General features: G+C 36.6%; 1 protein-coding gene across 5 annotated transcripts in view; it reads left to right on the forward strand.

Annotated features, from left to right (window-relative positions):
• Window positions 1-27968, forward strand: part of BBX (BBX high mobility group box domain containing) — a 275536-nt gene that overhangs the window by 111416 nt on the left and 136152 nt on the right. For 4 of the 5 annotated variants that reach the window (XM_080823292.1, XM_080823289.1, XM_080823291.1 and 1 more), the window contains one exon: window positions 764-837. The gene's annotated coding sequence lies outside the window, so the exon portion shown is untranslated. Of the gene's footprint in view, window positions 1-763; window positions 838-9573; window positions 9622-11043; window positions 11093-16593; window positions 16712-27968 lie in introns of all 5 variants that reach the window. The other variant, XM_080823290.1, reaches the window with a different exon arrangement.

A 27968-nucleotide genomic window follows, 5' to 3' on the forward strand; every position in this document is an offset into this window, starting at 1 on the left:
GTTAGTGTTAACCATTGAAGCATCCTAGAAACTAAACAATTGCATTTCACATAGCAACTGAAATAACTTAATTCTTAAAAGTGATGCAATTTAGGTGTATGTCCGTATCTGCGGGTATTATTAATGTAAAATGTTCCATTTAATTTTTGTGGACAAACTTTTGCTGATTTGGATGCCCTTTCCTATATTTATTTCATCACTTTCAGCTAGAATGTAATTGTTTTGGTAACATTTGTCCCTGTGGATGTCTCCCGCTACTCCTCACTTTTTAAAAAAAAAACAACTGTATTGCTTCACACATTCTTTGTAAAACATATAAAAAATAAATGTTGAGATATTAGTATCCTAACCACAGCTTATCTGGTTGTGTTGGTCCAGTCATGTAAAATAACTTGAATCTAGTTAGGATGTCGGTTTAACATCCTGTTTTTCCACAGAATTTGCCTGTAATTCTGTACTTGATTTTTGCTAAAAACATGAGAAATGATTTCCTGTAAATCTTTGTATCTGTAACTTTAATCTCAGAATTCCCATTGAATAATTTTAGTGACTTTTTGTAAAATTAAAGTTGACAATAAACACTTCAGGCTGCTTTCTCTAAAGCATTTAGCATAGGGATTTTTAATAATTTGCCCGATTTTGATTGATTGGCTCTTACTCATTGTGTGGGGGTAATTTTGCAAAAGGACAAAAGTTTTTTTGCTGTTGTTGGAAAGTCCTTCATGGCTCACCATTTAACCACTTTGCTATGGGTCTTTCACAGAATCCTGCTGCATCACAGAAGCTGGAAATTCTGATGTTCCATTAAAATCACAATGGAAAGTCTTGACTTGACCGGTAAGAGCAGCACTGCAGGTGCATTTTCCTTACCTAGAGACAGGGAAGCAATTCAGCCATGTGGGAACCCTGTGTTGTCTAGAGCTGGTCTCAACTTTTCCCCATCCGATGCATTCACCTTCCATGTTGATCAGGAAAGTGTGATAATTTTGTGTGGTTGTTTTTGTTTTGTTTTGTTTGTGAATTATTCTTTTCTTAAAGTGACATTTCAGTCTCCATCATCAAGTAAGTTAAATTTTCCTTTAAAATCATGAATTAAAAAAAATTAACAATTTCAAAACTCTGATTTGTTTCTCCACAGTAATGTGCTGTTGGTGAAAAGTCAATTTATTCAAGTGTTGAATACAGAGAGGTTTCATACCTAAGTAAATACTAAATCAGTCTATTCCCCATAAGCTATTGTTGCTTTTACTGCCTTTGGCTTTGACTGAAAAATGAACCGGTATCAAAGCATTATGGAGTGTTCGTTTTAATCTACTAAAAATAATAGAGGCAGGTATAACAGTATTGTGAAACTGTTTTGAATTTGAAAACCACACAGTGAATGAAAAGTTGAGGTTGTAAAGTATATATGTGTCAAATTATATCAGACTGAAACTCACAGATGCTGTAACTCTGTCCTCTTCTCCATAAGTTGTTTTTTAAGCTATTTCTTTAGGAGAAAAGTTCTTTATGGTTTTAAGGTACGCAATAGCATTTTCAGATTAATTTTAATAATGGTTACCTAAATGGAGAGTTATCTCAGTCTGGGAATAAAATGTGTGATTGCTTTACTGATATCTAAACACTTGGTGGTGAACTTATGATTTAAAGACAGAAATTTGATTTAAATGAAAATGAACAAATATAGTAAATATTTTTTAGTTGCAGTTTTCAGGACATGAACTTACTCTCTGAGTAACTGAAAATTAATCTTAAATCTTTCCTGTTTTTAAGTATTTTGATTTGTTAGCTTTTCAGATCTCTCTAGAATACCTGTGGCTTTATGTTTTAGTAAGTAGATGACTGAATGTTGCTTTTATCATGTGAGTATAAATATAAGGGCTCTGAGCCATTCTTTTGAAAGTCACTGTCTAAGATTATACATATATTATAAAATATGTCTGATTTAGGTTGAACGTGTATTTACTAGGATATTTAAATCTTTTTTTTTTTTTTAATTTTTATTTTATTTGACAGAGATCACAAGTAGGCAGAGAGGCAGGCAGAGAGAGAGGAGGAAGCAGGCTCCCTGCTGAGCAGAGATCCTGATGCGGGGCTTAATCCCAGGACCCTGGGATCATGACCTGAGCAGAAGGCAGAGGCTTTAACCCACTGAGCCACTCAGGTGCCCCTTTACTAGGATATTTAAACACACAAAAAAATCTTAATGCCAGTGAGAAGATTGGGATTTAGTTACCATTTTTTCTCCTTTCTCTGCTATCCTTTAAGGCACAATAAAGTTTCAATTACGAATTCTGGATTTAGAAGTGCCAGTTAACATACAGTTGATTTTGGTTTTACTGGGTCAGCAGACTAGACTATAGACCATTTGAATATTGATACTGAAATTTTAAATATGTTCTTAATTGTTCAACCAAAAGGGAGTTGAATGTAGTGAGGTTTAAAGAAAATTAAATTTGTGGCAGTATTCTAAATTCGCTGATTAAGAATACATCTATAGAAAGTAAAACTGGACACTTTATCTGCTCAGAAAACTGAATTGTTAATCAGCATTAGTGCGGCAGTCTTTCCTTAAGTAGCCATCTGAACTATGATTTCTGAATGTTAATCAAATTATTTCAATAAAATATTTTTTATTGACTATAAGAAATCGACACATTCATATTGCTGATAAAATTTAAGAAGCTTAAGATGACACTATATACTTCCAGCTCACATTTACGGTCATCATAAAAACAGTATTAACTAAGAAGTAGAAAGGATGCCATGTGAAACCAGAAGTAATTAGGAAGCAAATCCTGGAAGATGTTACATGACAAAAGGATGCCAGGGTCCAATAAATCTAGGAAATATGGTTGTATCACTCAGCTTAGGCAGAGTTATGTTTCATTATCCAAAGAGTCCCCAAATCTTAGTGGTTTGTAACAGTAAAAATTATTCCTCACTCTTGTTCATCTTGGTGAATCTACTGCCATTGTCCTCAATGTCCTCTTTGTTCCTGGACCAAAGCTAAAGCAGCAGCCTCTCTGGGGTGCATACTCTTATTAAGGCAGAAGGAAAAAAGGAATGATGGTAGAAATGTGACTCCTAAAATTGTTGGTTGGAAGTAGCACATGTGACTACCTCTCATTTCACTAGCCGAACCATGTCACATGGTCAGCCACTGTGTTGCAGGGGAGGAGTGGCCTTTTAAGAGGGGATAGGGTAGGGAAAGTCTGATTGGGAGGCGCAGTGCATGTTTTAGCTATAACATCTGAATCCTATCTATGATTCTTCTAGAGAGACAGGTATATGTAGTATATTAACTTTCCAAGAAGTCCATTCATTTCTTTCCACTGAATCTCTTTAACGTTTAAATTATTTGGCCATGAATCCTTTCATTTTTGTTACATAGAACTCAGTGAGCTATGAGGCCCTATCTGTGACAAATTTTAAGGACTGAGGAATTCATACAATTCAAGAGTTTCTTGATGATTCAAATGTTAGAACTTTTTTCGTCACGGAATAAAGGGTTCTAGTGTATATAATAGACTTACATTATTGTGTTATAAATAGCTGTGGTTTTTTTGTTTTTGTTTTTTTTGAGAGAGGGGTAGAAGGGGCAGAGGGAGAGCGAGAAAATCTTAACAGGTTCCCATCCCCAGTGCAACATGGGCTTGATGTCATGACTCTGAGATCATGACCAGAGCCCAAATCAAGAGTTGGTGGCTTAACCATCTGAGCCACCCAGGTGTCCCATTGTGTTATAAGTAGTTTTAAAATGAATGAAAATATCTGTAGTCTGGATCCTCTGCAGTTTGCAGACAGAGTTAGCGAAGGGAAATACTGATCCTGAAGTTAATTTCCTATCAATGTGTAGTACATTACAGAACTTTGATAAGTATTATCTAATTTGACGTAAGAAAAGGATGGGAATATGGGTTCTTTTCTCTTTCCAGTGGTAATACAATAAATTTACCAGGCAGTAGTAGCCAAATGCCTTTACTTATGATCAGTTTTAAGAACCATCCTAGAGAGAAAGAATGCAGGTGCTGTAGAAAGGTTAACAGTTGTATTCCAGGAGTTTTCTAAGGTGCTCCAGCTGAGATCATAACCATTATACAGGAGCAGTGAGTGCATCACTGTCTCTGTAGTCTTCTAGCAAATAAGTAGGCACACACAACTCCTCAGCCAATATTGGTTTGAGTAATCCCACAGGTATTATAACATACTGCTACCAGACCTGTGGAGTAAGATGATTTAAAAATGTAGGAGTAGCTAAATGATGCTGTGTTTGATAGTTTGTAGTTCCTTAAGACTGGGGGACTTCAGAGAAACTTTGGCATAAATCCTACTTCTAGAGCTTTTTAAGTGAAAGAATTTAGGCAATTATTTAACCTCTCTGAAACTTTGTTTTCTCATCTTAGTACAGGATAATGATCTCTACCTCATAGGACTAAGAATTAAATGAAGTATGTTGAGTGCCCGATGCAGACCTGGCACATAAGGAGCAGTCGAGAAATTGTACTAAAATAACAAAGCTGTGGTCAGAGGTCAGGAATCTTGAACACAGCATAAAATACCATCCCTAGACCTCTGACTATATGTATGTGTTAAGATGTGTTTGTGTATTTATATGTAAACACAGACACACACCTCCAAGGGTTTTAAAATATTGCCCTGAATGCATAATAATCTGTGTATTCTTCTACAGTTCTACTGAAAATATAGAGTGTCTTCATTCTTAACACTGAGAGAAAGGGTCGATCCAGCAGAAATATTAGCCACCCTATGATCTAATAATTCACTTCTTGCCACTGAAAATAGAGACGTTTAAGGACAGTGTGTGACAGCCAGTAGATGGGTGCCCTTCACTCTGAATATTAATGTGGTCAGTATCAAATCAAATTTGATAAAGTCTTGATGCAAGGTACAAGAACTGGAGACCGTGCCACTGAAGCTTTCTTTACCATGTAGAGCAAATGCTATTTGGTTTCAAAAGAATCAGCATTTCTATCTCACAATTTTTAGTTACTATTTTGCAATGAGGGTTGAGTTATTTAGACTCCCTCAAGCCCTTCTCTGTTGACTTTGTTCCTCATACTCTCAGAATCAGCCACAACATTGACAGTCTCTTAAGATTCAAAGCTGTATGCTGTTTGTAAAATGATGGTTACATTTGTTTAATTTAGAAAAACGTAAAATAATTTGGGGGAGTAAATTATTCTTCAAATTATTTCATATTCTTCTCTTTATAAATGGATCATCTTTGTTACCATCAGTTACTCATTCAGTTGGATTATCAGTAGTGTAAAACTACCTAAAAAATCTAAACTCTTCAGTTTTAGAGACAAGCTAGTCTGCTGGAGCTGCCATAACAAAATGCCACAAATGGGGCAGCTCCAACAACAGGTATTTATTTTCTCACTGTTCTGGGGGTAAAATCCATGATCAAGGTGCAGGCAAGTTCTGTTTCTGGTGAGGTCTCCCTTCCTGGCTTGTAGACAGCCACTTCTTGCTGTGTGCTCTCATGGCCTTTTCTCTGTATGTGGAGAGAGGGAGCTCTGGTGTCTCTTCTGTTCTGGAAAGGATACCAGTTCTGTTGGAGAACGGTCCCACCCTATGAGCTTGCTTGACCTCTATCTACTTTTAGGGGCCTGTCTCCCAAGTACATTGCCGTGTAGGGCTTCAGCATACGAATATGAGGGCAACTAATTCCGTTCATAACAGAAGTAGTTCTTTTTTTTTTTTTTTTTTTGTACCAAAGAGTGAAGTTAAAGTTAAAAAAAAACCAAAAACAAAACTTTCTGTGACTCTATAAACAAGGAAACCTCATTTATTACAGTCTAAAATTCTCAAAATATTATTGGATCTTTGAGGTGGGAGGCATTTGAAATTACTGAATTCATATTTCTTCCACTTTGAAGTCACTGTGCATGGAAATGAGTTTCATACAAGTGAAAGAATGAAGTCTAAGAACTGACAATCAGTGATTTGTATGATGGAGGAATGACATCAGTGGAAATTGCTTTCCATATGTATTCGTTGGTTCTAGGAATATAATGTATTTGAAAATTAGGTCGAAGAATAACTCAGTTACTCTTTTGATTATATCTCTTTCTGTTTACTATAATCAAGCCAATTCACATGTTTTAGGATGATTTTCTTTTACTTTATTAATCAGTTGTGAATTCAAACAGGAAAATGGCATATGGAGTTGTCCCTTGAATAAGGCCAGTGTTAGGAGCAACACTTCTTGCACAGTTGAAAATCTGTGTGTAACTTTTGACTCCACAAAAACTTGATTAGTGACAGACCACTGTTGACCAGAAGCTTTACCTGTAACATAAAGTTGGTTAACACATATTTTGTGTGTTCTATGTATTCTATACTGTATTTATATAAAATAAGCAAGGGAGAGGAAAATGTTATTAAAATCATTAGAAAGAGAAAATAACTTTTACAGTACTGTATTGTGTTTATCAAAAAAAAAAAAAATCCGTGTATATGACCTGGGCATGCGCAGTTCAAATCCATATTGTTCAGAGACCAGCTGTACTTAAGATTTTGGTAAACCGAAAGAAAAGATTCTATGTTTGTAATAATGCCAACAGAAGTCACGGAGTCCTATATGTGTTATATGTACCTATTTATTGTCCTGCCTCCCTCACTCCCTTCTTTATCCCTTTTTTCCTTCCTCCTCCTTTCCCTTCTTTCCTCTGGATACCAGCTTATAAGTTAGGTAATGGTTGCTGGAATTACTCAAATAATAGTCCAAATACAGCTCACTGACCATCTGTGTAGTACTTCTTTCTACTTTACAGTAGCATACTTTTCTAGTAGTAAGCCAGTTGGTGGATGTTGAGGATTAGTGACAGGTAAATAGTACATTTACTTGTTGGATATTGACGTAGGCTCAACTTAACTTTCTTAGTTTTATCTTTGAATTTTGTGTAAGTGTACCTGTTTTATCAGTTGAATGTTTTCAGTTTCTGATGATTTGATACCTATCTAAAACAGAAAATAGAATAAAAGAGAAAGAAACTTAGGAGACTTTAAACACCTTTGTGTAAAAATAATGTTAAATAGATTTGTACAATTTATCACCTCGCCTTGTGTGTTTACAGGTTATTAAAGGATAAGCTTTTAAGTAGCAATCTAATTTTGTGGATGTTAGTTTAATCGACTGAAAGGTATTTTAACTCTTAGCTACTCTTGATTTCAGTTTCACTGTAAAACTATTTACAAGAATGACACAAACTCAAAAGCTGTGTACATAATAAATTTCAGCAATGTATTTCTTCTCCACAGTATAAATCAGTTTCCTGATTACGATGTTTACTAGTTAAGGACAGCATAAATAAATTCAGGTGTGGCTTCACTCCATGCATTAGTATTTCCCTGAAATGATGGATAAATTAAGGATTTTTATACTGACATTGGTATTCTCTTTGATCTCTGTTATAGAGAAGTGCATTTCTCTAGGAAAGTAAGTGGATCTAATGGTGCCAAATTTCTCATAAGATAGCTGTCAGAATTTCTGTGCATTTTAGTGTAAAATATATATTGCATTTACTGGATATTCTGTACATACACGTGTAAGTATAAATAGTAAGTATGTATGAGTATATGCATGTAGTTTATTCCGAGAGCTAAAGGACTTAATTTTACACTTGAGAGTCTGTTTTGTTCATGGCTGCATCCCCAGAACCTAGAAACAGCCTCTGGCACATGGAAGTTGCTTAGGAAACATTTTGTAATTTATTATTACCAGCGTTCATGTTTCATTGATCTTGTATGCCAGTAAGCTTGCCATTAATAAGCATCTCCTGGTCTACCTGCAGATAATTATTTTTCCCAGTCTGAATTGAGGGAGAGAAGCCGTTCTTCAAAAATAAAAGTCTTGGGACGCCTGGGTAGCTCAGTTGGTTAAGCAGCTGCCTTCAGCTCGCGTCATGATCCCGGCGTCCTGGGATCGAGTCCCACATTGGGCTCCTTGCTCGGCAGGGAGCCTGTTTCTCCCTCTGCCTCCGTCTGCCAGTGCTCACTCGCGCGCGCGCTCTCTCTCTCTCACACACAAATAAATAAATAAATAAATAAAATCTTTAAAAAAAAATAAAATAAAAAAAAATAAATTAAAGTCTCTCTGTGCTTTTAGGTTGGTAGTTAGTCCCATAATCAATAAGTGTTAAAGGGCTGAAGAACTTAAAATGAGTAGCAAAAAACTTCTGGGTGCCTATTGACTCACTTATAGTGTGCATTGAGTCATCAAGAGTTCCTTAAGACCTTGGCCAAGTACTTCTCTAACAGTCAGTCAGTGGCCCTATGAGTGGAGTGCATGTGAATGTCTTGAGATTTAGGGTAGGCAGATTGGTTCAGCCGGGCTTAAAGAGATGCAGCCTGGTCCCTGGATTCAGTTAATGTGTACCAAAAAAGTAGGCTGAAGTCCACATTTAGGTGTTTTATTCTTGTGGTGGTGGTGGTGGTGGTGGTGGTGGTGGTGGTAATTTTAGGGCATTTCTCTATTTGAATTAATCTATGAAGATGTGGATAAGAATATTGTGTTTTGATTTTCTTTAGACTTTCACAAATTGGTTAGTTTAGTTTGCAGTTGTTCTGCCTCTTCCTTGGTTATATTATTATTCTTAAAAAGCAGCTGAATTCTATAACTGTTTCACTGTTCCTTCACCTTTACTCTAAGATCATTTATTACCAAAGGTCTCTTCGTGGCACAAAGTATTCCACTCCAGGTGATGTTTTGAGGCACTGAACATTACCGTTAGGCTCTTACAGAACACAAGTTTCTTGAGAGAGCCAACCAGATGGGAAGGAACTGGCTTCTGAACGAGGCTTAAATAATAAAAAGCTACCATTTATCTGATGAACACTGTCCTAAACACTTTGAGTTCTGCCACACTAATTCCAGTGACGGTGAATTGCCAGGTTAGAGGCACCGAGACCTGCAGAATGGGAGGCGCATCCACGTGCAGGGTAGCACGTGCCCTGGTATCCGTCCATCCATATCACGGCACCACCTGGATGGACACAGAATGACACTCGGAACTGTGCCCTTCCTATAGTTTTGAATACCTGCTGTGTTTTCAGCATTGTCAGTTACTAGTTCTTGGTATTAGGTCCATTCTAATATAAAAGAGATGATAGGGAGGTTTGAAATCAGTAGCTGCAGACAATCTCTGGTGGTTTTTGTTACGTTTGACAAAGCAGATGGTCCATCTTTCATTTGGTAATGTGAACACTTAAAGAATGATAGTTTTCAGGTTTGCAAGTTTTGTTGTTATCTGTTAAAGTGGTGGGTTTTGCTGTTCTTTATTTTTCACGGAGAGGTGTCACTTTTTTGGAGAACATAAGATAAATCTCTCTAATAAGGCTCTTCTAATATATCTTGTTGATGGGAGAGGTGTCCCAGTTTTGTCTCTCTTTATGAGTTTTAATCATCACAGTCACAGAATTTTTTATGGATTATTTCTATTATAATAAAATATTTCACACATTTGAGTTATGATGTGTCTAGGAAAAAGTATTCTAGAAGTTTTACTTCATATTGCTTATAAACATTCTTATTCTTGCCTCTAGATGACTGTTGCTTCCTGGAGATTAATATGAATAGGCAAACACTTAAAGGTTTGCTTATGGACAACGGATTTAAATGTGTCACTTTTGTTTGAGCTGTAGCTTGATCTCTTAGAAACGTGGTCTATGGAGTGAGCTGGACTCAAGACTAAATCTGATTCGGCTTTTAATTGTGATGGCTTTTATTGTGATTGCAATGTTGGAAAGTTACCTAGATGCATCTGTGAAATGGGGTGAATACTGATCTTTGAAGGCTGTAGTGAAGATTAAAAGTGCTGGAGGGGGCAGTGCCAGTCTGGCTCTTGGCAGGCACTGTGAAGAAAACGTGTTTGTTCGCAGAAAGGATAGTAAGCCAAAAGCTTACTTTGGACTTTTTTGCTTCTTAACTGTTCCTTGAAATTGAATTTCAGGAAGTTTTTTGGTCTCCATTCACAACAAGAGAAATATCCAGCTTCAACATGCATGTCTTTATTATATCAGAAGTCTTTATTGAATATAGGATGGACTTGCTTTAAATCATTAGGAAAGAATAAGGTTTGCTCTTTACATTGTTAGATACTTTAAAATATCTTCTACACAATCATATGTGATAGAAGTTTGATTTTTATACTTCCCCCAATTAATTTTGCAGTTTTATTAAAGCCCAATCAAAGCTGAAATTTATGAAAGTATTAAGAGATAAGTCATCTGTCATTTGGAGGATTATAGTTATTTTAGGACTATTATCACTTTATACTCTTGGTATTAACAAAATTATTACCTCAAACAAATAAATTATGTAAGCATAATAGTAAATTTTTATAATTTACATAATTTTCTTCCTAGACTGTAATTATCTTAACAAAGTAAGGAAATGTATTGTGAATTCTTAATGACTTTTAAAGTATGAGAGCCTTTTTCATAAATTATCTTAACCTGATAAAAAATTTAAAATTTTTAGTTAAATGGTTAATTCAGTCATGAGCTGACTCTGCTAGTTTATTCATAAATTAGAAAAGCAAAATTTCTCTTCATTTTTAGATCACTGGCTTAGCATTTCACATTTGATCTAAGAGAAGAAAATATTTTTCTACATCTGCATGCACATGAGCATGAACTAATACAAATTGGTCTTTTATCTAATATCAGTAGGTATATTAATTTTGAATATGACTATAATTAACATATTTATTAACTTTGGACATCTCTAATTAATATATCTAAACTTGTTTTGAGGATAATCATCTATGAAAATACCTTGATTCCTTCTAAAATCTGCTCTGTCAGCATGTATGTTAGGTGTTTGTGGTCTTTTTATAGCAATTTTTCTTTTCCTACTTGAATATGTGTGCATTCTAACCATAACAACCATGGATCTTATAGACTGCTTATATACTTTTAAAATTATTAGTGTATATTGAAATTCTAAACCTTTCTGGCCCACCTATGAGAGTGTTTGCACTCTTTCTTCAGCTCTGTTTTATTTCTTTTTAGAATGTGAACTGCCTTCAGTAATTTTACTGGAAAAATGTTTTGTTTAAAGGTAAAGTAATATATTTTCTGTTCCTCTGTTTGTTTAGTAAATATTTGCTGGAACTACAGCGTGCAAGTCAATGTGTTAGTGTCATAGTCGCACTATGATAATAGAAGGGGAACTCTAAACAGGAAAGAGGGACAAGCTTCATTAAGAATTGAGGAAGGTTTTAAATCTCAGGTAAGAATATCAAGGAAGACTACCCAGAGGGAAAAATACAGAAGTCTGGAAAAAGTGAATTAGATCCCTTTTGCCAGTTGGAGTGCATGTATATAAAGGTAGAATGGGAAACCTAGAAAAAAAGTCAGACGTAAGAGGGCATTGAATATCAGAGTGAGTTTATTTATTTCCCCCTTAAAGGTAAATGAGCCACTGGAAAATTTTGAGCAGAAGCAATTAGAGGGATGGATTGGAGGGGAAAAGAGGAGGTAGGTATTGGAAAGATTGATTTAAGGGACTTTGGCAAATCCTAGTAAAGAAGAAATTGTTCTGGGTGGAACCACCATGAGACCACCATGAGAGACATGATGAAGGTTATACCCTGTCTGGATGTAGTTTAAAATATTTTAGATTGAGATATTCAACTCATAGAATCAAATAAGTCTTTTTTCCAATTTGCAGGGCAAAAATTGATACTCCTTTTTTTTTTTTTTTTAAGATTTATTTATTTGACAGAGAGAGAGAGAGATCACAAGTAGGCAGAGAGGCAGGCAGAGAGAGAGGGGGAAGCAGGCTCCCCGCTGAGCAGAGAGCCCAAGGGGGGGTGGCGCTTGATCCCAGGGCCCTGAGATCATGACCTGAGCCGAAGGCAGAGGCTTTAACCCACTGAGCCACCCAGGCGCCCCATAAATTGATACTCAGTTTTAAGGATTCCTTCAATGAAGATTTTCACAAACACTTGATACGTGCTACTGTTCGGCTTCTGTATGTGTGTCTGCATGTCTTTAGTGATTGTAAATTTAGCTTTCACTGTGTTTCTCAAAGAATACACATTCTGCCCTGTCACTTGAACCAAATTACTCATCTGTAGGTTTTGGCAACAGATTGACCTGGTACTGGGACTGTGGAGGGATCATAAGAGGGAAGGAGGAAGTGAGGGTGTTGAAAAGGAAGTCAAAGCTAGGTTTTTAATTTAAGCATGGGTGTTCAGATAGTACAGCTACCAGAAGTAGAGAGTAGTAGAAACTGATTTTGGGGAGGGGGAGATAGAGTTTAGAATGGATTGGATTTGAAATGCAAAGAGGACATCCACGTGATTATGTATAGGATATAGTTACAGATTGATAAGGGTTTGGCAGAGATTCAGGCTAAAGATAAATAGAACTCAGGAAAGAGAGGTAGAGCTTAAAGTTCGAATATTGGTAAAAGTAGAAAATATGGCAAAGACAGAACTTTGGAAAACACCTACCTATTCTTTTTTAAGAGAAGTCTAAAGGAAGGAAAAAAAAATCAGATCTTTGGTGGGGGGGGCAAGGGGGTGAGCAAGAGTACAGTACCAAAGAAGATGGGGAAGAATTTTCAACAAAAATGTCGAAAAATATAGAGAACTCTAAATGCCCCCAAACAGTGTTTGGATTAGGCGATTTGGGGGTCCTCTGGAGAAAGCATTTTTTGTGCAGAGATCAAGTCAGTAGCCACTTTGTATAGCATTAGCAGTATTCCCTGTCTTATTGCCACGTTCTTGATTTTCTTTTTGCTGAAACTGTATGTTAGGCCACTGTTTTTGTGGAGTAATCTATAATGACTTAGAGAGCCACTTCCTGGGAGCATAGAACTCATCTTCTATAAATGTAGTTTTAATATTCTTTTCTTTAGATATTTTATCTCAGACTGTTTCAAATCAAAACTTACCCAGCTGCTAATACCATTTTCTCAAATGCACTGAAATGACTTTGTTTAAAATATCATCAGCAAACTACTTTGTAAATACCTCTCCCATAAGACTTATATTATAATTGACACTGCAGTAGATAATGAATTCCCTGTCATTGCCAGCTCTTCTTTTACACAAAGTACAGTGATGCTTTCTATAGGGCCCACTGGTTTACTAAAGATCCTGTCGAAAACTCTTTGGTGTAGGAGGCCACTTGTATGTGAAATTTCTAGAGAATCTGATACGTGGCCACTTTTGTTTCCATCAGCAGAAAATAGTTATAAGGGGATACAAGATTCACCATAAGTTAGCAGTAATGATTATAATGATGAAAACTGCAATTGTCATCATTTGCATTTTTCTCTCTGTTGTGTACGTGTGTAGGAGTGTATTTTTTCTAATCTTCACAGTGACTCTTAAATGTGTAAGTCTCATTATTCCCATTTTGTACATGAAGGAACTGAGACTCAGAATATTTAATTTGTCTGAACTTTTTGGCTTACTAAAAAGAGAGCAGGATTCTAATCAGCTTTTTCTTTCAAGACTGTGTTCTCTATGTGGCCCATGTAGTTAAATGAATTATTTGAAAGTTGAACTTTAACACTCTTAACAGCAACTACTCACTCTGGTTTGGGAGCTCAGTACATTATTTTCTTATGTTTTCCCCTCCAACTAAGGAAGAAGAGAGAGCACTTTTATTTGCTTAATATGTTGCTATTTGCCATTGTTGCTTGTCAGGTACTTTTCTGTGTATTTAATACTGTTATATATATGGTTAATCTTCACATCAGCTCTATGAGAGGTGGATGTATTTCCCCTCAACATTTTGTTATGAACCTTTTAAATATCATTGTACATTCACATACTCACCACCTAGATTTGACCATTAACATTTTCATGTTATTACAGCTCTATAACCTATCCATCATTGATTTATTTTTGACTCACTAGCAAGTAAAGACATTACCACCCCTCTCATAAGTACTTGAGGATGTCTATTATTGACTGTAGTTCACTATTTATGTACAACTTTTTAAAAAAAAGATTTTATTTATTTATTTAACAGAGATCTGACAGAGATCAGAAGTAGGCAGAGAGGCAGGCACAGAGAGAGGGGAAACAGGCTCCCTGATGAGCAGAGAGCCAGACGTGGGGCTCGATCTCAGGACCCTGGGATCATGACCCGAGCCGAAGGCAGAGGCTCAACCCACTGAGCCACCCAGGCACCCTATGTAAAACTTTTTTGATCTGAAATTAACATTCAGTTAAATGAACAAATCTTAAATGTACATTCTCTGAATTTTGATAAATGTGTACACCTATGTAACCCCCAATACCTGTCAAGATATAAAACACTACTATTGGTAGGTGTCTTTTTTATTCACAATTTGTAGGTGAGGAACCTGAAGCACAGAGAGGTTAATGATCTGCCTAAGATCATACTGCCAATAAGTTGCAGAGCAAGAACTCAAACTTTTACAGTCAGGCTGCAGGGTTGGTTTTCCTAACCACACCACCATACTGTCCATGGATTAGCCTCACCATGTTCAGGTATCCTTTACATACCATTTTTACAGGTGTGATGTTTATTTTTTACATAGGTGTGTGTAGACACAGAAGTAGAATGTTTGGGACTAGAGTAGAAATGCTCTTCTAGAAATGCATCAGTTCTTTGCAGGAAGTTTGTGGCAGTTTAAGAGGGAAACGAACTCCTTTTGTTGACATACTAGGATGCATCTCTGTATAATAAATAACTCGTTTTATCTGGGTCCTTGATTAATTTTTCCATATATAAAGTCACAGTTAATTTCCTAGTGACAACACTGAGGTTCAGGAAAATCCTCAAGTGCCACTTGAATAATTAAGGGTAAATGATGAACAGTATAGCTTTATATTAAGCATAGTTTTGCTCTGTTAGTAGAGAATTGTTCATCTCTGTGTGGTGTATATATAGTACCACTCACCTTGATAGCTCAGTCCCCAAAATAATGGAATTAACCAATTCAGAATTTATAGCTATGAAATTTATGAAGTTTTTTAACATGAGTGGAATTCCTTGACGTTTCCAAATAAATTGCATAAAAATATGAATAAGGACTGGAATAGATTATTTATTTTTTTTGTGGGAGGGGGGTAAGACTGAGGTATACCATCCCTATGTAAATAAATCGTATCTCTTTCCTATGTTGTGTTCACATCACAAGATGTATCTGAAAACTTGACTGGTACTCTTCATCACTCTCCACATGGTGACAGAGCAGCCATTATATTATTAAAAGAAAAATTCTAAGTATTGCTCAGAAAGCAGTTTAAATAAATAAAAGCACGTAGTTAGCAAAACCTAGCTAGTCACTAGAGGGCAGAGCAGTACTATACTTTAGGTTTTATTTGAAAATTTTGTGGTTTAAAAATTACTGAACATAGAACAGTCTATCAGTGCACAACTAAATAGAAATTTCTTTGTATTCTTATTATCTTGTCTTGCTGTGAAATCCAATAACATGCTTACCCTTGTATCAAAGGAGATTTTCTGGCAATTACGTTGCTTTCAAAAGGGCATGATTATTTAGAGGAGTTTAAGTATCCCTCAAGAGAAAAATACTAAGGCTTAGAAAGAGTGATGCCTTAAATCGTTTCTACTATAGTACCCTGAAATCGGATTGCATGCAGTATATACTTTAGATGAGCCATTATGACAGATTAAGTTTGAGACAAGCTTACTAGTATTAGATTTAGATTTAAAGAATTCATTGAAACGTGGAAGTTTTTAAACCTTTCAGCTGAAATGTGTTGAATCATTAAGACTTTGAAATTACCAAATTGTGAAAGCAATGAACTAACTCTAGCCCCTTTTTTAAAATCTTAAAATTCTGTCAGGTCACAGTCACTTAATTTCATTTGTTTGAAATTTTTTATCATTCTGGTCTAGTTTCATTAGGACTTACTTTTTCTGATAGATTTTTAAAATAAAGGAAGCTCTGAACTAGTTTCCTAGTGAGTAACCTCAGTAGTTCAGTATCCCAAAAGATAGAAAATTTTACTTTGAATGTGTAGTTTGGATTTCTATGATTTATATAGGATTCATTTCTAATAGAGAACATGGGATGTCAGAAAAAGCACTGGGTTTTGGAATCCAGAGATTCAAGGCCCCAGTTCTCATGTTTTTGCTTTACAACCTTGAACAAATCACATTACTCCTCTGAAGTAACCATTTTATAAATTGGAGAATTGGGAAAAGTTTTTTTTTTTTTTTTTAATTTACAGCTGTGTTGTTTTGAGGATTGTGTCTGTGTGTGTGTGTGTGTGTGTGTGTATCTCCAAAGATAAGACTATAAAGACAAATTTTAGTAGGTGATAAAATAAGGTCAGAAAAACCTTAGAAATAACTCTGAAATGGATATTATCTCATAAACGTAGTAACACGACGACACCTGTTACATGATAAATGTCGTTTCCAGGCCAAAGTGAGAGGGCCAACCTCTTCCCTGTCTCTTGAGTGTCTCTGGCTGCTTAATCTCTCTGTAACTCCTGACTCTTTCCTTCCTCTTACACTTTACTCTCTGTTTATTTCCATGTTTCCTCTCTCTGTGTTTCTCCTGACTGTCTTTGGTCTCTCTCTGTGTTTTTCTTGTCCCAGGCACCCTCAGGAAGACCCCAAGCCTCTAGCGGTACCTGGTATCATCTCCAGCATGTTTATAGATGTGGAGGATTCCCTGGGATATTGAGAAATACCAGAGGCGCATTGTTCTCCTGTAGTAAGTCCATCAGCATTTACTAAGTGACTACTATTAACAGAGCACAGCTGGCCAGGCTTTGGGCAAAGAAGAATGAGTCAGGGCATAGCTCAGAAGAAAGAAATTTATAAACTCTTCTCAGTAGAGGTTCTTGTAGGCTAGAGGCACGTGCAAATGAAAACAACAACAAAAGAAAAAGTTGACAAATAATTACGTAGATGAGTCGTGTTGTTCTGTGTGCTGCAGAGGCCCAGAGTTAAGGGAGTAGAGGAAACCAGGTGGTATCAATCAGGTTTCCTGCATAAGTTTAAAATTAGGTTTGAAGTATGGCTGGAAGAAAGATGAGGAAAGAGAGGGTGGAAGTGAGTAATTTCTGTGGGGCTTAGCCAGCCTGTTGGCTTGCCTGTAAGGGAATCCCTGAGGGTAATGAGATAAGAGCATGAAGTTGTAGCCTACCAATAGCGAACTTTGCTTTAGCTCCCAGTCTTAGAGAAATTCAAGTTATGAAAGGAAGTACAGCCAAGTTGAGACTTTGCATAAATAAGTGGTAGGGTAAATTGTGACTATGAAATAATAAAGTACATATGCCATAAAGCTAGGATATGCCATTAGAATATGATCTAGGGATGCATTGCGAACAAGAGGATGAGCTAGAATAGTAAATCAGTATAACAAATTTGTTGTTTGTGTTAGAAATTTATTTTTGTCCTTATATCTTAGGTAGTCCTACCCTACAGACCCACTGTGGTTTTCAGAGCTGGGAACCTTGGCTAGCTGTCACATTGGGTCACCCACAGAACATTGAATCTGTTTCCTCAGATAGAAGCTAAGGATGAAAATACTGACCTCAGAATTGTTAACGTGAATTCAGTGATATTTTGAATTCTTGAGTGCATGATAGGTACTGCTTGTTACTTGCAGACACTTAAAAAGCATTTTTAAAGTAGTTAGTAAAATACAGTGTAATTTCTGAGAGCTTTTTAAAAATAGAAGCAACCCCATTGTATTCAAAAAATGCTGTATATACAGGGAATATTTATAATGTAGGGTAAGATATAAAGAATAACATTAACATTAATACCTGAGTACCTACTGCTGACTTAGAAGATAGAGCTGTCCCTGGCCCGTCCCTTGCCTCTCTTTAACCTTGCCCGCCCCGCTGCCTGCCCAATGTTAGATGTTGAGTTTATTACTTCCTGGTTTTTCCTTATCATATTTTTCACATATTTATGTATCGCCTACATAGTTTTTGCTTGTCTTTGAATTTTATATAAGTACTATAATACTGTTTTCTTATGCAGCCTCTCCTTTTTCAGCCCAGCATCATGTTTCAGAGTCATCCTTGCCTATACTTGTAAATCACTTATCATCATTGTCTGAAAATAATACAGTTTATCTACTTTCTTTTGATGGCCATTTTAGATTATTTCCAGATACTGTGTTATTAGAGATAAAGCTGGAGAGGGAAAATTCCTGGGAATCCTGTTCATACCCCTACTGTACATATTCTGTCTCTAGGATATACGTTCAGGAGTGTAGCTCCTATGTCACAGGGTATGCCCAGCCCCAGAACTCTATACGAGAATGGCAAATGGATTTCCATAGAGCTTGTTACATTTTTTACTCTCTCTAGCCCGATATAAGTGTCTTTCTATAGTTCCTTAAAATGCCAAGATTTTTGTTGAACGAATTTCGTAAGTTTCCAAATAACATCACTTAACAATAAACCCTGATGAGCTATTTTTTAAAATTAGTTTTATCCTTTGCAGCAGCAGCTTTTCTTTGTCACAGTTTTCCAATTGTCACTTGTACCTTTTCTCAAACCCACTGAAGTCAGACATCCTGAAATAGCTGGGTGTGTTTGCTAGCTAAGTTTTTTCTCCCAAGAAAACCACATCATAATAATGTGATGTTCTCATGTTAAATGAAAATTGTTAGCTGTTCCTGACTTCTAAAGACAGTTTGGGCAGAGAAATGTACACATCTTTTACTGATTTCTTTTTTCCTTAATTTGAGTTGAGAGAGACAAAGAGTGACCCAGAGAGGGCCATTTGCAAGCTGCAGTGACTTAACCTGTGTTTTGTTCTGCTTTTTTTTTGTTGTTGTTGTTCTGATTTTCTGTTGTGAAAATCCCCAAAGCTCGGGTAAATGACTCCGCTTGTATTTCCACTCTCTCCCCTTTTCTGACCTTCACCCACTTCTGTTTTTCTCAGCCAGGGCTTCTTTTGAATGTGATTATATTTCTCCACTCCTTCTGGTCTCCATATCCCAGTTCTTCCAGCCTTATGATAACTCTGTACCTGGTGGTGCATAAAGTTAGTTGGTCGATCTCAGTATTCTGCCTGTCCTCAGGCAGAGTAGTTGCCATTACCTATCACATTAATTTTCAGAGACTTTCCAGGAGTGTACCAGGATCTGGCCAAGTGCCTTGGACTTACTATTCATTAGATGTTCATTGAATGAGGAAAGGAATGATAAAAATGTCTGAAAAGCACTGAGATGTCTTTTCCTTGCTCAGCAGTAATTTCCCCAAACACAGTGGGCAGAAATCATGTGTACTGAAAACACTTCTGCCCATGGGTAGCTTTCTAAACCATAAGCAGCTATTTTTTCTTGCTTCACTCTGTTTTGTTTTGTTTTTTTTTTGAAAAATGAGAGCAGTAGACCAGTGATCTGTAAGGTTCCTTTTGACTCCAGCATTTTGTATTCTGTCTTCAGTTGAAATGAAGATTAGTTTCTCTCTGGATGTCTAGGTGCCACTACCAAAACCCGAATCCATCCACTTCACTGGGCTTGAGGCCCATGACTGTAGTATCACAGCAACCTGTCAGTCATTGTCTCCTGTAACCACAGCAGGTGGGGCATACACTGAACTTTCCCTTCCTGAACTTTCCTTTCCTCCCTTTGTTATTTAGGGTTGATTTGTTCTAGAGTAAGAATACATTTATATCGTTCTTTGTAAAAGTGTGTTGAATACCTTTGGCTTCCCAGTTTTATTCACCAGGTTGCCCTGGCATTGTTCAGTGTAAAAACCTTAAGTTCTGCCCCCTCGTTCCTCCTCCTCTTCCTCCTCCAGCCCCACAACTGTGTCCAGGGCACTTTGTCCTCCCCTTTGTTATTTGCTGTATGACTTAACTGCATGTCTTTTCTCATAGTCCAGTTACCATCTTTGAGTCAGTGTTGATTTTTACTGTTGGTCCTTTCCCTGGGGTCAGGTGGGTCTGTAGTCATCTGGTGCTAGAAGAAGCAAGTTGCCCCTTTCTTTCTCCTCTGGTTTCTCTGCTCGGGACTCTTCAGCTCCTTTCACTCCGTCTTCTCATAGCTGTTGCAGGGACTCTAACCGTGTTACTTGTCCAGATTTCTTTCTCTTTTCTTTTCTTTTCTTTTTTTTAAAACAAATTTATTTATTTATTAGAGAGAGAGCATGAGTGGGGGAGAGGGGCAGAGGGAGAAGCAGGCTCCCCACTCAGCAGGGAAGCCTGACATCTGGTTCAGTCCCAGGACCCCAGGATTATGACCTGAGCCAAAGGCAGACACTTAACCAACTGAGCCACCCAGCCACCCCTAGACTTCATTTTATGACTGCCTCTGAACTCTGTGGATCAAAGGCAAAGGGTACCAGAGAGCAGACTACATGGAGCAGGGGGCACAAAGTCCATCTTAACTTTCTATAATTTGTAAGCACTGCCCAGTCACTCCTAAGGGTCCTGGCCATAGACCTGTGGGTTTGACTATGTACCAAGATCAAGCAGGTTCTTTCTGACTTTTATGCATGAACACCAAACAATGTAATCTTGTCACAATGTTATGAATCTGCTTTGTGAAAAATCCTGTGTAAGTCTGACAAATTTTAGGTTAAGAAGAGAATAAGGCAAGAGAAGAATTTTGTAACCAAAAAAAGAAAAAAAGAAAAAGGAAGATAACTTCTTTAATGAAGGGTCTATTTGTAATAATAATTCTGAATCAAATTTGGAATTAAAAAATAATCTTTTTTTTTTAATGTTAAATTATTTACTATGAAAGCCCAATTGTTAACCACCCACCTCCAGCCTCCATGCACATAAAAGACTCAAGATTTACTGGGCTGTCCAGCCATGAAGAATAAGAAGCCATACTATCTGTGATAATTCACCCCTCCTAACTGCTTACTGGACAAACTCTACAAAAACACATTATGCCAGATGTTCTCTTCTCAAAAGAAGCAGTTAATACCATCCTATCTCTAGAGGAACAGATTATGTTTGTTTGTTCCTGAGGAATGCAGGGAAACATCTTTTATGCTTAGAAGGTGAAAATGGGAGAAATTACCTGACATGAAAACTTTACTCACTTGAACCAGTCTTAAATTGTGTCTCTGACTAATGTAAAAGGTTTGACCTGTTCAGTATTCACATTAATATTTTAAATTACCAGTTATAAAAGTCTCTTTTGTAGTACTAATTCACTTAGTATTTTATTAATTTAGACAGGCTTAAAGTACTTTAGAAAACCTACACTACTCTTTTAGTATTCTTGTTTTAGTTAAAGTTTTTTTTTTAAAGAAAAGTGTATATTCTCTAATGACTAAGTTGCAGCAAATGTGAAAAATACACTATCATGTTAATAAGTTGGATTATTCTTAAATATAGTACAAAGTTTATGAATATATATAAACATTTGGTGTAAAATTTCTTTCAGAATCTAGGAAGCACATATATTACAGATTGTGCTTTGAATGGGCTTAACTTTCATTGAAAGGGGCATTTTTGAATGCTAAATTAAGAAGTAAGTTTCAACTAGATATTACTTTTTACTGCTGTGTTATTATACAGCAAAGTCAGTAATACATATAAAATAAATTCAGAGTTGGGCTTCTTGTAATTAATTGTGTGATTATACAAAATCTGCATTTATGCATTTATATTACTTAAAAGCATCTTCTTAAAATAGTTCTGAATAGCTTTATTCAAATATAGGTGTTGCTGGAATGACAATATTCATTTTGTCTGGTAGTTTATATCTGGCTTACAAAAACAGTGAAATACTCAGATGGGTCTGTCATTTTGAGGAAGAAATGATTAGCGTTGCCTATTTTCCTGAAGTTAATTTCCCAGTATGTTACCATTCATTATCTTAACTGCAAAATCCACATTTCTAAAGGGCTAACTAGATTTTATTAAATCTGAAAAATAAGTCACTGAGTCTTTTTTTAAAATATAAAAACAGTAGAGCAGAAAGTAGAGCACCCACACTTTTTTTTTTTGTTCCTTAGTGCCTTGAGGAATCAGGACTCCTCAAGGAAGCTCAGTTAACATAGTGCCGTTAAAGATAACAAATACGGTTTTATTCTGTGTATTTTTCTCCCTCCGAATCTTACTCAGAATCTGTAGGTTTCTTTTCTGCTTAGCCAGTGGACACTTTACTCCCTTTCCCTATATTGCCAAGCACCATGTCTCTTTTGAATGATGGCATCATTGCCCTTAGGTTAAGGTTTGTTTTGAGCTTAGAGTTATCTTGGCTGCTGTTTTCATCCATTTATAGTTATTTGCTGTTACTTAACCCTTACATTGGTTAGATGGCAGCATTACTTTTCTGCAAGTCTTAAGCTGCCCTTTTAACTGCCACCTGTATCGTGTGTTCATCAATTAATAACCTGCCCTTGCTAAGAACCATTCTGAACCTAGGGTAGGTGGCGCTGTGGAGCTCTTGAGTCCATGAGGTAGATCACAGGACCAGGAAGGAGGAGAGGGTCTGATTTTCTCTCAGTGGAGTTGTCCCGTCCAGTCAGCTGTTCTGTTGGGGTTAAAGCCCATCAAGACAGCCATTATGATGCTCTTAACGGAGTTTACTCAAGGATCGATTTGAGTATGTTTCTTTTTACTTCACTTCTAAAGCTGTGCCAGAGATTTTCTGTGATCTGTTGGAAATTATTTGCATTTAAATGATCTCAAAGACTCTTTTCATTGAAAGGTTCTGGCTCTTTTACTCTTTGTACTTAGTAAGGATGTTGAAATCATGATGGGATTGTGTTCTCCTATTTATTCCTCTACATTTTTCTGGGCACTTCACAGACCAAGAGGGATCCCCACCCTTCTTCACCCCCTCCTTTCCAGTTAGACTTCATAGTTATGGCGAGGATGAACTGTGAACAAGTTATAGGATTTAAATCTGTGATTTTCAGTAGGAGACTTTATAGTGAAGGCTCCCTTGTCTATAATTAACAGGCTACTAATGATTGATGATGATGTGGAAGTGCATGGAGTGGAGGTTAAAATAATAAGAGGCCAAGGGTCATGGATTTAGTATAATCATTTGAGACACTAAAAGAAGAGGGTCACAAGGAAGTTTATGGTTCATGCTGTAGGGAATTAAGAGATTTGGAGGAGAGATACTATTCTGCCCAGGATCATATTTGACCTGCATGGAGAGGAAGAGAGAAGGAGCATTTTTAAATAAGGGGTCTCTGGGCAAGCAGTGAGAGGCAAGGAAGTACCCAACTGCTGGAAGCTGGGCCATGAATGCATCTTCTAGGATACAGAGAAAGGCAAAGAAGTTTGGAGTCAGATGGTGGTATGTGTGTGTGTGTGTGTGTGTATGTGTGTGTGTGTGTGTGTGTGTGTGTGTGTTGGGGAGAGAAGGTGAGGAGAGACAGGGAGGTTAATGCCAACCTAAAGAATTACATTCTGAGAGTAAACTGTAGAGTGCCATTGAAGAGTTTGGATTCGGAGAATGAAAGGCTCAAAGCATGCTTCTGAATAAGTGTACAGATAGACATTAGTGTGGAATGGAGATTATCACTTAGAAGCTCTGTAATCATCTCTTGGGGTAAGGAGGTACCAAAGGACTGGAAGAAGGAAGAAAATACATTTATGTGTCTTATAAAATATTTACTAACTATGTATAAAATATTTACTACATATTTGTAGGATAGTTGAGGCACTCTGAAGGGGTTTTCCGTATTATCTGTGTCCATTCTTACCATCCTATAAAGTAGGTACTAGCCCATTTTTATAGACGAATGAACGGAGGTTTTGAATTAGATAGCTAACCATACTCAAGATTATCTGACTGTGAAGTCCAAGTCTTTATACTCCTAGCTCTGGCTTATGAGGCGTGGAAATGGGGAACAGATGAATGTTTTATCCCTTATTTGATTTTTATCCTTTCTTTAGAATTATTGAATGGATTCAAATTAGACCTGTATTTGTACATATTCTTATATACATAATTGTATTTCTGTCAGTACACCTAAATTTGAGTTTGATAAAGATGTTATTATATATTAGACAACTGTGTCTTCATCAAAGCCTAAAAGAAAATGCTCTTTTCTGATAATTTATAAGAAAATGTCAGTTGACAAAATTTGGGTCATTAATGTGTTTTATATCAACGAAGAGCAAGTAGGAAGAGATGATATTTCCTACCAAATAATAATTTTACTATACAAGAAATGATGTCATTGTCCACCTTTCCTAGAATAAAAATAATAGGATAAACTGGAATGTTTAGAAAAGAAGAATTTTGGTTAATTTTTTTATTGGGTGAAAGTTGGCTAGAAAGCTTTCGATATTTGTAGATCATTGAAGAAATGTTAGTACACTGAATTTCTTGTTAATAGAGTGAAGTTTATTCTTTAATGAAAGGATGATCTTAGTGTCATCACTCTAATGATTAATAACTATTGTACAGTTTTTTAAAAATACACACACACACACACACATAGTCACACCATGTGGAAGAGGGTGGAGATCTAAAGAAGTATAGGTACTGACATCCAGTGAATTGCTCAGTGTCAACACCAACAACCTCTCTGCCTCCTGTCTAAGACTTTCTAAGAGTTTTTTTTAAAAAGGATATTATTTATTTATTTATTTACTTATTTAGATTATTATTTTTTCTTTTTTTTAATGTGACAGGGAGGGCATGAGAGAGCACAAGCAGGGGGAGTGAGCAGCAGAGCGAGAGGAAGACAAGCAGACTCTCCACTGAACAGGGAGCCCAATTTGGGACTCGATTTCAGGACCCTGCGGTCATGAACTAACCCAGACACAGATGCTTAACCTACTGAGCCACCCAGGCATGCCCTGAGAGTTTTTTTTTTTTTAATTGATCTTCACCAGTTTTTATAATTTGTCTCTTTATCCTAAAAACAGTTTCTCCCAAAATGTGGTTAGTTGAGGAGTGTCTGTTAGCTGTGATCTGGTTAAATGAGATTTACATATATATTTCAGATTGCTGTTCATCCTCAAACTGTGCTACATGAGGACCTTTCCTGTGGGAACTTTTTTTTTCGGATCCTGATTTTTATTTCTCTTTGTATAACCTGCATTTCTTAAAGCAAAAATAGTTTTAGGTTCCCAAATAAGAAGCAGCTGTCTGAAATATGTTCATTGACTCAGCTGAGTGTCTGCAGTTGCCCAACAAAAGTTATTTGATTTGGGTAGTGTAAAGAAATAGAAATAAGCATTCAGATTCAGTTTTGGCTTCTGTAATACGAACGTCTGTCTGTAACTTGAAGTCTTAAAATCTACACCTAGTGTAATCTTACATTGAAATTTGGAGAGATTTGAATCTATAAACAGTACTGAGACTGCTAATAAGAGAGCTTAAATGATAATATGCCTATTTATTTTAAATTATTCCTTTGATCCTTAGAGGAAGATATTGAGTGTTCATCTCAAGATTGACCTGATAAGGGATATATTTCAATATTGTTCATTCACAAGATGGAAAAAAATTGTAATTTTATGTGTGTGTGGTGTTTGGCGGAAAGTGCTGAATGCTTTTAGTTCCTCAAAGAAAATCAATCCAGAGAATGAATTGGACAAAGCCAGAAGCGTATTGAGAATGATGTCCCAAAAGACTTTTAGGAACTGTAAAATTGAGTGCAGTGATGTAAAACTGTTCACACTTTTTATTAAATCCTTATAGGACTGCAAACTGATTGTCTCGTTGAGATACTATTGCTGTAAATATTTTGGGAGAAAAAGTGTGTTGATAAGTCTCTGGCATTAACTAAATATTCACAAGGAAGAGTGTATTAAAATAATAAATTTTTTGCACTTACAGATCCAGGTTTACTTTATTATTCTGTTTCCTGAGATCCTTTTCTTGAAAATCATGTATCGTCCTGGACGTCTGGGTGGCTCAGTTGGTTAAGCATCTGCCTCTGGCTCAGGTCATGATCCCAGGGTTCTGGGATCAAGTCCCGCATAGGGCTTCTTGCTCAGGGAGAGCCTGCTTCTCTCTCTGCCTGCTCTTCCTCTCGTTCCCCCTGCTTGTGTACACACACTCGCTCATTCTGTCTGTCTCTCTCTCTGCTTAACAAATAAGTAAATAAAATCTTAAAAAAAAAAAAAAGAAAAAGAAATCTTCAAAGTCTCTACTTGTGACAATTAATCCTTGATAGGTAGAGAAGATTAATATGGTTGGGGGAAAGTCCTAAACACCAAATTATGACCATTGATAAAACTGATTATTATAACTTGGTGGGTTGGAAATGCTACCTCCTGTTTGATGACTTTCAGGTGAGATTTTGTCTCTTGTCTGGAATGTTGAATTGAGAATGAGAGTAGATGTCTTGGGGTTACTTGTATGAGACCTTAAGGATCTCTGCGTCTTAGCTCCCCAAGTATAAAATAAATATAGTAATTATTTTACATACTCTTATGTAAATCTTAGTTGAGGTTTTTGAGAAAGATTTTTCTTACTCTGAAGTCACAATCTGAAAAGTAAGTACTGGGAGAACTTGACCTATTAGAAAGGTCCTGGCTACTTGATAGACATAGGATAAAAAGTGCTGTTTTGAGTTAAAGGGGATCTAAGATAATGGCTGCAGTTTTCAAGCACAGCTGAATGTGGCATTTTATTGAAATAACCTAGGTTGAAAATGTCTTGTAGTCCAGGTATAGAAACTTCATGGACATTTTGTGGTGGTTTAGAATCTGTGTTGTGCTCTACTGTCACCCATTTCTCAAGCTTGCATCCCCCAAGAGTAAGGTGTAAATTATTTGGAGGTTTCCCTTGGGTTGGTATGAAAGGGCAACTGGAACAGAGGAGGAAGACAAGCTATGGTATTCTTTTTATTAAGCACTAGAGTCTGTTGGAATGTGGTGTGGTGAGTTAAACCTTTCCAGGAGAATGTTATGGTCTTGTTACCAATTCTCTTGTACATCTGAATGCCTTCTTAGTTTTTATATATTGTTTGCCTTTTTTCTCAAGGTCCCTGTCAAGGCAGTGGGTGCTTAGTATATTTATTGTGGATGTTGAATGACTGTTGGTCATTTTAATGAAATGAATTTAATGACGTGAATTTTAATGGAATTTTTATATTCTGTGAAGAGCGTCAATGATTTGCTTTGTGTTTTAAAAATGTTAAATGAATAAACTCCAGTTCCTTCAGAAATGTTACCTTTTAAACTTTCTCAGTGATGAGTGAAAATGAAAAATTAACACAGGGATGACTTTGTACTGATTTCAGCTCTTTTATCTTGAACAAATTCTGTGACCTTGAGCAGATTTCCTAATTGGGACTTCAGTTTCCTCTTCTTTCAATGAGAGAGTTATATTGGATAATCTTTAAAGTTTGTTCTAACTCTATAAATCTGTGATTTTGAATGAAGAACAAAGTGGGAGTTCAAAATAAGTACGAGTGTTTCTAAATCAAGTTAGATGAGTTTAATAAGAGAAGGAGGCACATTTCAGTAAGTTTTTTTAGCAGAATTTCGATGAGGAAGAAAAGAGAAAAGTTGATAGAGAAAACATTCCTTATAGTAGAAATGGTGCAAAGAGTTGCACAGTAGCAAAACTTGGTATGGGTTAGATCAAAGAGTTTTTCTTGGGGTAAGATAGTTTTCCTATTCTTGTCTAGAAGCTTAATTTCTGATAAAATGGCCATTTAAAATCCGAGTTTCTTTGCTTTTTGTTTGTTTGTTTTTTTAAGATTTTATTTATTTATTTGACACAGAGATCACAAGTAGGCAGAGAGGCAGGCAGAGAGAGAGAGGGGAAGCAGGCTCCCCTCTGAGCAGAGAGCCCGATGCGGGGCTCGATCCCAGGACCCTGAGATCATGACCTGAGCCGAAAGCAGCGGCTTAACCCACTGAGCCACCCAGGGGCCCCTGTTTGTTTGTTTTTTAAAGAGTTTATTCACTTGGGAGAGAGAGAGCACTAACAGGGAATGGGGAAAGGAACAAGCCAGTTGTCCGCCAAGTGGGGAGCCCCACGTAGGGCTTGATCCCAGGGCTCCAAGATCATGACCTGAGCTGAAGCCAGACACTTAACCAACTGAGCCACCCAG

The sequence above is a fragment of the Martes martes genome (assembly GCF_963455335.1).
Source record: "Martes martes genome assembly, chromosome: 1".
Lineage (NCBI taxonomy): Eukaryota > Metazoa > Chordata > Mammalia > Carnivora > Mustelidae > Martes > Martes martes.